Source organism: Suricata suricatta, chromosome 17 (genome assembly GCF_006229205.1).
Source record: "Suricata suricatta isolate VVHF042 chromosome 17, meerkat_22Aug2017_6uvM2_HiC, whole genome shotgun sequence".
Taxonomy (NCBI): Eukaryota; Metazoa; Chordata; class Mammalia; order Carnivora; family Herpestidae; genus Suricata; species Suricata suricatta.
The window spans coordinates 56,134,484-56,139,904 of NC_043716.1; the positions used below are offsets into that span (position 1 = coordinate 56,134,484).

Sequence of the window (5,421 nt, forward strand, 5' to 3'; positions counted from 1 at the left end):
GGGGGGGGGGGGGGGGGGGGGGGGGGGGGGGGGGGGGGGGGGGGGGGGGGGGGGGGGGGGGGGCTCGACTGGGAGTGTGCAGGGCGCTTGGCCGAGGTGGGAGGGGGACTGTGACTCGACGTCCCCTCCCGCGCTCCCGGACCCTCGCTGCCTCTTTCACGGGTGCCCGTGCCGATTTGCTCAAGGACTGGACCCCACTTACCCCCACCGCGGCCCTGGGCGACATTCCTTCCGAGGGCGCCCCGGGGGCAGGCTGGACTGCGTGGGGGCAGGGCTCAGGGCTCTCCGGGCCCCTCCAGCTCCGCTAGCTGGCAGTGCCACCAACCGACTCCTACCAGGTGCTGCCGCCGCTGCTCCTGGTGCCAAGGGGGATGCCCTGCTCCTCCTAACCTCCTTCTTCCCAGACTTCTGCCCCCGGTTCACCCTCCTGAGGGTGCCCTCTCCTCCCCCATTCCCCCCCTCCCCCCTGCCTACCCCTAGTCTAAAGCCTGAGTTCAGGGTCACCAGAATCCATGGACACTTTGAGGCCTCCTCTTTCCTGGCCTTTGAACATCTAGGGCCCCCAACCGGTCCTGTCCTCCTTCTAGAACGTTATCCTGTGTCTGCGGCTTCCAGGGTGGCACTCCCACCTCGCTGTGTGCACTCCCCTGCTCTCTCCCTCCTTCCCACAGCTCCCCCCCCTCCACCTGGGCCTCCGGGTGCCCAGGCCTCCCTCCTTCCCCCCCAGAGGCACTCCCTCCACCCACCCGCCTCCAGGACACCTGGCCTCCCGTCCATCACCAAATCTCCATCTCCTTCTGTCTCTCTGGAATCCTCTGGGTCTCCTCTCCCCTGTCAACCCCTGTCCGGCCATCCACTGTCACCCAGGACGTCCCTGGCCCAGCTCCCTGCCCAGCTCCTTTTTTAGATGCTGTCCTTTTGTCTTTGGGACCCTTCTCCCGACTCTGCCTCTGTTTCAGCGGGACCCTGAACCTGTGGGCCACCCCTCTGCCCATCCTGTGGCCAGAGCAGAGCTGAAGCTGGGCCCACTGGGCATCTCTGTGCCCAGCTGCTTCAAGACTCGAGGAGGTGCTCCCGGGTGGGGGTGCCCTCCAGACTCCTATTCTTACCGGCCCACCCCAGACCCTGCCCCCAGAGCTAGCCTTTCTGTTTTCGTTCTGGGAATGGGCAGAAGGCAAAGGTCAGAGGCAAAGGTCAGAAATTCTGGCTCCAGTAGGGGCTGCGGTGCAGCAGGGTGCAGGCGCTGGGGGCGGGGCGCTAGCTTCCAGAGACTCCCTTTGCCTCTGTCTACCCTCTCCCATCCTCTTCCTCCAGCTCCCCTCACCTTTCTGGGGTGGGGCACCCACGTGGGCGGGCACAGATCTGGGTGGTGCCCCTTCCATCCCTGAGGGAAACAGGGAAATGGTGCCCAGCAGCCCTGATTGGGTCCCAACCTCAAGAGTTGGAGTAGGATTGGGGGGCGGGCAACACCTGTGATGTGTGGACTGAAGGGGGCAGGGGCGCGGCAGAGCGTCAGAAGGGGATGGAACAGATGGGGGGCCTCCCAGGGCTGGGCCACCTCTATTTATGCAACTGAGTAACTGAATTTGTAAAAGGGAACAGGGAGCTGGGAATGGAGGGGGCTGGGCCTTCCCATGTAGCCTGAGCTCGGGGCTGGGGTGGGCTGTCTGGGGAGAACCCCCCCCCACCAAGTCCCCGGGTTCTGATGGCAGTGACGTGTCCCTGGAGGTATGCTGGTGCAGGCGCGGCGCTCTGGGGATCTGGGGACGGACGGCCAGGGTGAGGGTCCCCCGGCTCTGGAGAGAACCCCAGCAGGGCCGAATTCAGGTTCCTGGCTGGCTCAGGAGCCGCTGCTGCCCCGGGGCCCAGTGCCGCTGCCTGTCCGTGGAGCACCAGACAGACAGCCACCCTCATGTCCTAGGCTGGGCAGGGCGGTGGCCGGAGCAGAACAGAAACCCAGGGCAGAGGGAGCCCAGGTCAGGAGGAGCATCAGGGCTACAGGAAAGAAGGTGGACAGGAGCTGGGGTGTCCATGGCCAGACAGACAGAGCCACCAGACAGAGCCGCTGCTGGCAGCGGGATAGTCTCCTCCCCGGGTCTTCCCTGGGCTCCGGCGCTGACCTGGGACGTGGTTTGGTTCCAGGCCTTGTACTCCTCACCATAACTTGTCACATAAATGTCCCTTCTATCAATGAGAGGGGACTGAGTGCCTATCTGAGCGCCCTGTGCTCACGTGAGACCCGTCAGCCAAGGCCCAGGCTGTCCCGGCGCCTCGCTCTCAGACGTGACTGGGAGCCCGAGAAACAGCAGACACCCTGGAGAGCCGAGAGCTGAGCCGATGCAAGGACGATGTGGGAGGAAGCAGAACGGGACAGCAGGAACGCTGGGGCCTCGCTGTGACAGCAAAAGGTGAGGCCCCCCTGCAACAGGAGCAGGACAGTTTGGGGAAACAGGCGGAGAAACAGGAAAGAGCGCTTGTGAATGAGCAGGTGTCACACCTGAGGGCCGCCTGGTGGCTCCGTCGGTTAAGCATTGGACTTTAGAGAGAGCCTGGGAAGAGCAGAGAGAGGGAGACAGAGGATCTGAGCTGTCAGCAGAGCCAGACATGGGTCTTGAACCCGTGAACTGTGAGATCACGACCTGAGCCGAAGTTGGATGCTTAACTCATGAGCCACCCAGGCCCCACCTCATCTGGCTCTTGATTTAGGCTCAGGTCATGCTCTCACGGCTCATGAGATGGAACCTCACGTCCGGCTCTGTGCTGACAGTGCGCACAGAGAGAGCATCTCCCTCCCTCCCTTTCTGCCCCTCCCCCACGTGCTTTCGCTCTCCCACACGCCGTCTCTCATAATAAAAAACATTTAAAAATACATGAAACATTTCAGACACAGAAAAGTACAGAAAATATCAGTTGCCTGAAGAGATAAAATGTTAGGGGCACCTGGCTGGCTGGATCTGGGGGTTGTGGGTTCGAACCCCATGATGGCCGCAGAGATCACTTAAAAAAAGAAAGAAAACGTTCAGGCCACCCAGGAGGTGCTGATTTCCCATGCTCTGCGCGCCCCCCTCAGGCTCCCCTGCTTCTCCCGGACTTCTGCTGCGTGTGTGAGCTAGTGCGTGACGCCCGGGCCAGCTGCCGGGTTCCGGGGCGCAGGGTGGGACCCGTCCGAGGGGGTGTCCCTGCTGTCCCACGGGTCTGTCCGAGGCTCTCTCGTGTTGGCTGCGGCCTGCAGTGCTGCGTGTGGGGACGGCCACTCCCCTTGTTCGCGTCCGATGGGGGACGTTGGGTTCACTTCCTCCTCTCTCCTTCCTCTCCTTTCCTTTTTGGCCGTGACCATGGAGTGCCAGGCGCGCGCCTGGCCAAGCCTCCTGTGCACACAGGCACGGGGCTCGCTTGTCATCGGGCCGTGCCATCATCAGCCGGCTAGATGTGACGGGCTGATCTTAAAGCTGTTGTGTCCCCTGGTAATCCGGCCCACCCTCATCAGCACCAGCTTTATCTTCTTATGCAAATGGAGGGGTTGAAAGTCAGGCTGATGGAGGCTGGCTCACGACAGGAACTTACCCTGGAGAAACGTGCAGTTGAATGAGTTTTGATGCACAGGCTGTCATGGATCCACCACGACCGAGGTCCAGAACGTCTTATTCCCCGAAGTCCCCGCTGAGCCTTAGCCAGTGCTGTCCCCCCAGCCCCAGGCCGCCCTGACCTGGCTTCTGTCGCCTCGGTCCTGCCTTTCCAGGAATAACCCGAGACGGAGTGCAGGGCCCTCTGTGCCCGCCTGCTTCTCACCGATCACAGAGCCACTGGAGTTCCTCCCTGTCACAGGCTGTGACAATGGTCCCTTCTGTCTGCCGCCGGCAGCCACAGCTGTCTCTCCACGCCCCAGCCGGTGGCCACCCGGATCGCGGCTGGTCTTGGGTGCTGCAAACCCCGCAGCTGCGTGTGGACCAGTGCGGGTCTCCGTGGGGACGCGTGTGGCCGCCCCTCCCGAGGTGGCCGGTTCCCAGAGCAGCCATTCGCTGCCCTCGAATGGAGGTGCCTGGCCCCCTCCCGGAGCGGCTGCCCCTCCCGCCTCCCCGCCCGCGGGGCCTGGCTGGCAGTGCTTGCTGTGTGTGGGGGTTTTTGGGTCATTTTAGTGGACGTGCAGTGGGACCTGGGAGCTTTGCCTCAACTTCCCCAGGAGCTCCTCCCGCGCTGCCAGGCTGTTGGGGCCTCTGTTCGAATCTATTTCTCATTAAAATTAGTTTCTTTATTTTATTTTGTTTTGCTTTGTTTTGTTGTATTTATTTACTTTATTATTTTCATTGAGTTGTCAGATTCCTTATGTTTCTGGACACAAGTCCTGTACCAGATACATGTTCCATAAGTGTTTTCTTCTACGTGGCAGCTGGATCTCCAGTTTCCTCAACAGTTTTTGGTTTTAAAACATGTTTTTTAATGTTTATTTATTTTTGAGAGACAGAGCATGAGGTGGGGGAGGGGAGGCTGCAGAGAGAGAGGGAGACACAGAATCGGAAGCAGCTCCAGGCTCCGAGCTGTCAGCCCAGAGCCCGACGCGGGGCTCAAACCCACAAACCATGAGATCACGACCTGAGCTGAAGTCAGCCGCTTCATCAACGGAGCCGCCCAGGAGCCCCTTTTTGGAGAACAGAAGGATTTCATTTTGATGAAGTTTAAAACTTTTTTTTATTTTTGATACAGAGAGAGACAGCATGAGAGGGGGAGGGTCAGAGAGAGGGAGACACAGAACCAGAAGCAGGCTCCAGGCTCTGAGCTAGCTGTCAGCACAGAGCCTGACGCGGGGCTCGAACCCACAAACGTGAGATCTGACCTGAGCCGAAGCCGGAGGCTTAACCGACTGAGCCGCCCAGGCGCCCCCATTTTGATGAAGTTTAATATCAAACTTTTCTTTCATGAATTGCGCGCTTTGAAGCCACCCCACCTGAGGGATCTCAACTAACCCGCGGTCCCTAAGACTCTCCAGGTCTTCAAGGTTTGTCGTTTCCTCTCTCACATTTCAGTCTGTGATTTGTGACGAGCTAAATTCACGCGTGGCTTTTGTTTGTTGGGCGGACAGACCTTGTCACTCCAACACCGTTTTCTGAAAAGATTGTCCTTTTTTTTTTTAAGTTTATTTATCTCTGAAAGAGAGAGGGAGAGAGCGAGAGAGAGAGAGAGAGATCGAGTGAGCACGAGCACATGCAGGTGCAAGCAGGGGAGGGGCAGAGAGGGAGGGAGACACAGAATCCCCAGCAGGCTCCGAGCTGACCGTGCATCTCAGGGCTCCAACTCACAAATGTGAGATCATGACCTGAGCTGAGGTCATAAACTGGACACTTAACCGACTGAGCCCCCCAGGCGCCCCTGATTTGCTAACATTAAATAAATGTTTTTTTCATGTTTATTTATATTTGAGAGAGA

General features: G+C 59.5%; 1 long non-coding RNA gene across 1 annotated transcript in view; it reads left to right on the forward strand.

Moving 5' to 3' along the window:
* LOC115282162 overlaps positions 1-4,193 on the forward strand; it is a 5,919-nt gene extending 1,726 nt beyond the window's left edge. Inside the window, exons 2-3 of the long non-coding RNA XR_003904533.1 lie at positions 2,143-2,408; positions 3,740-4,193. This is a non-coding gene — a long non-coding RNA (uncharacterized LOC115282162). The remainder of the gene's footprint in view (positions 1-2,142; positions 2,409-3,739) is intronic.
* Positions 4,194-5,421: the final 1,228 nt, after the last annotated feature.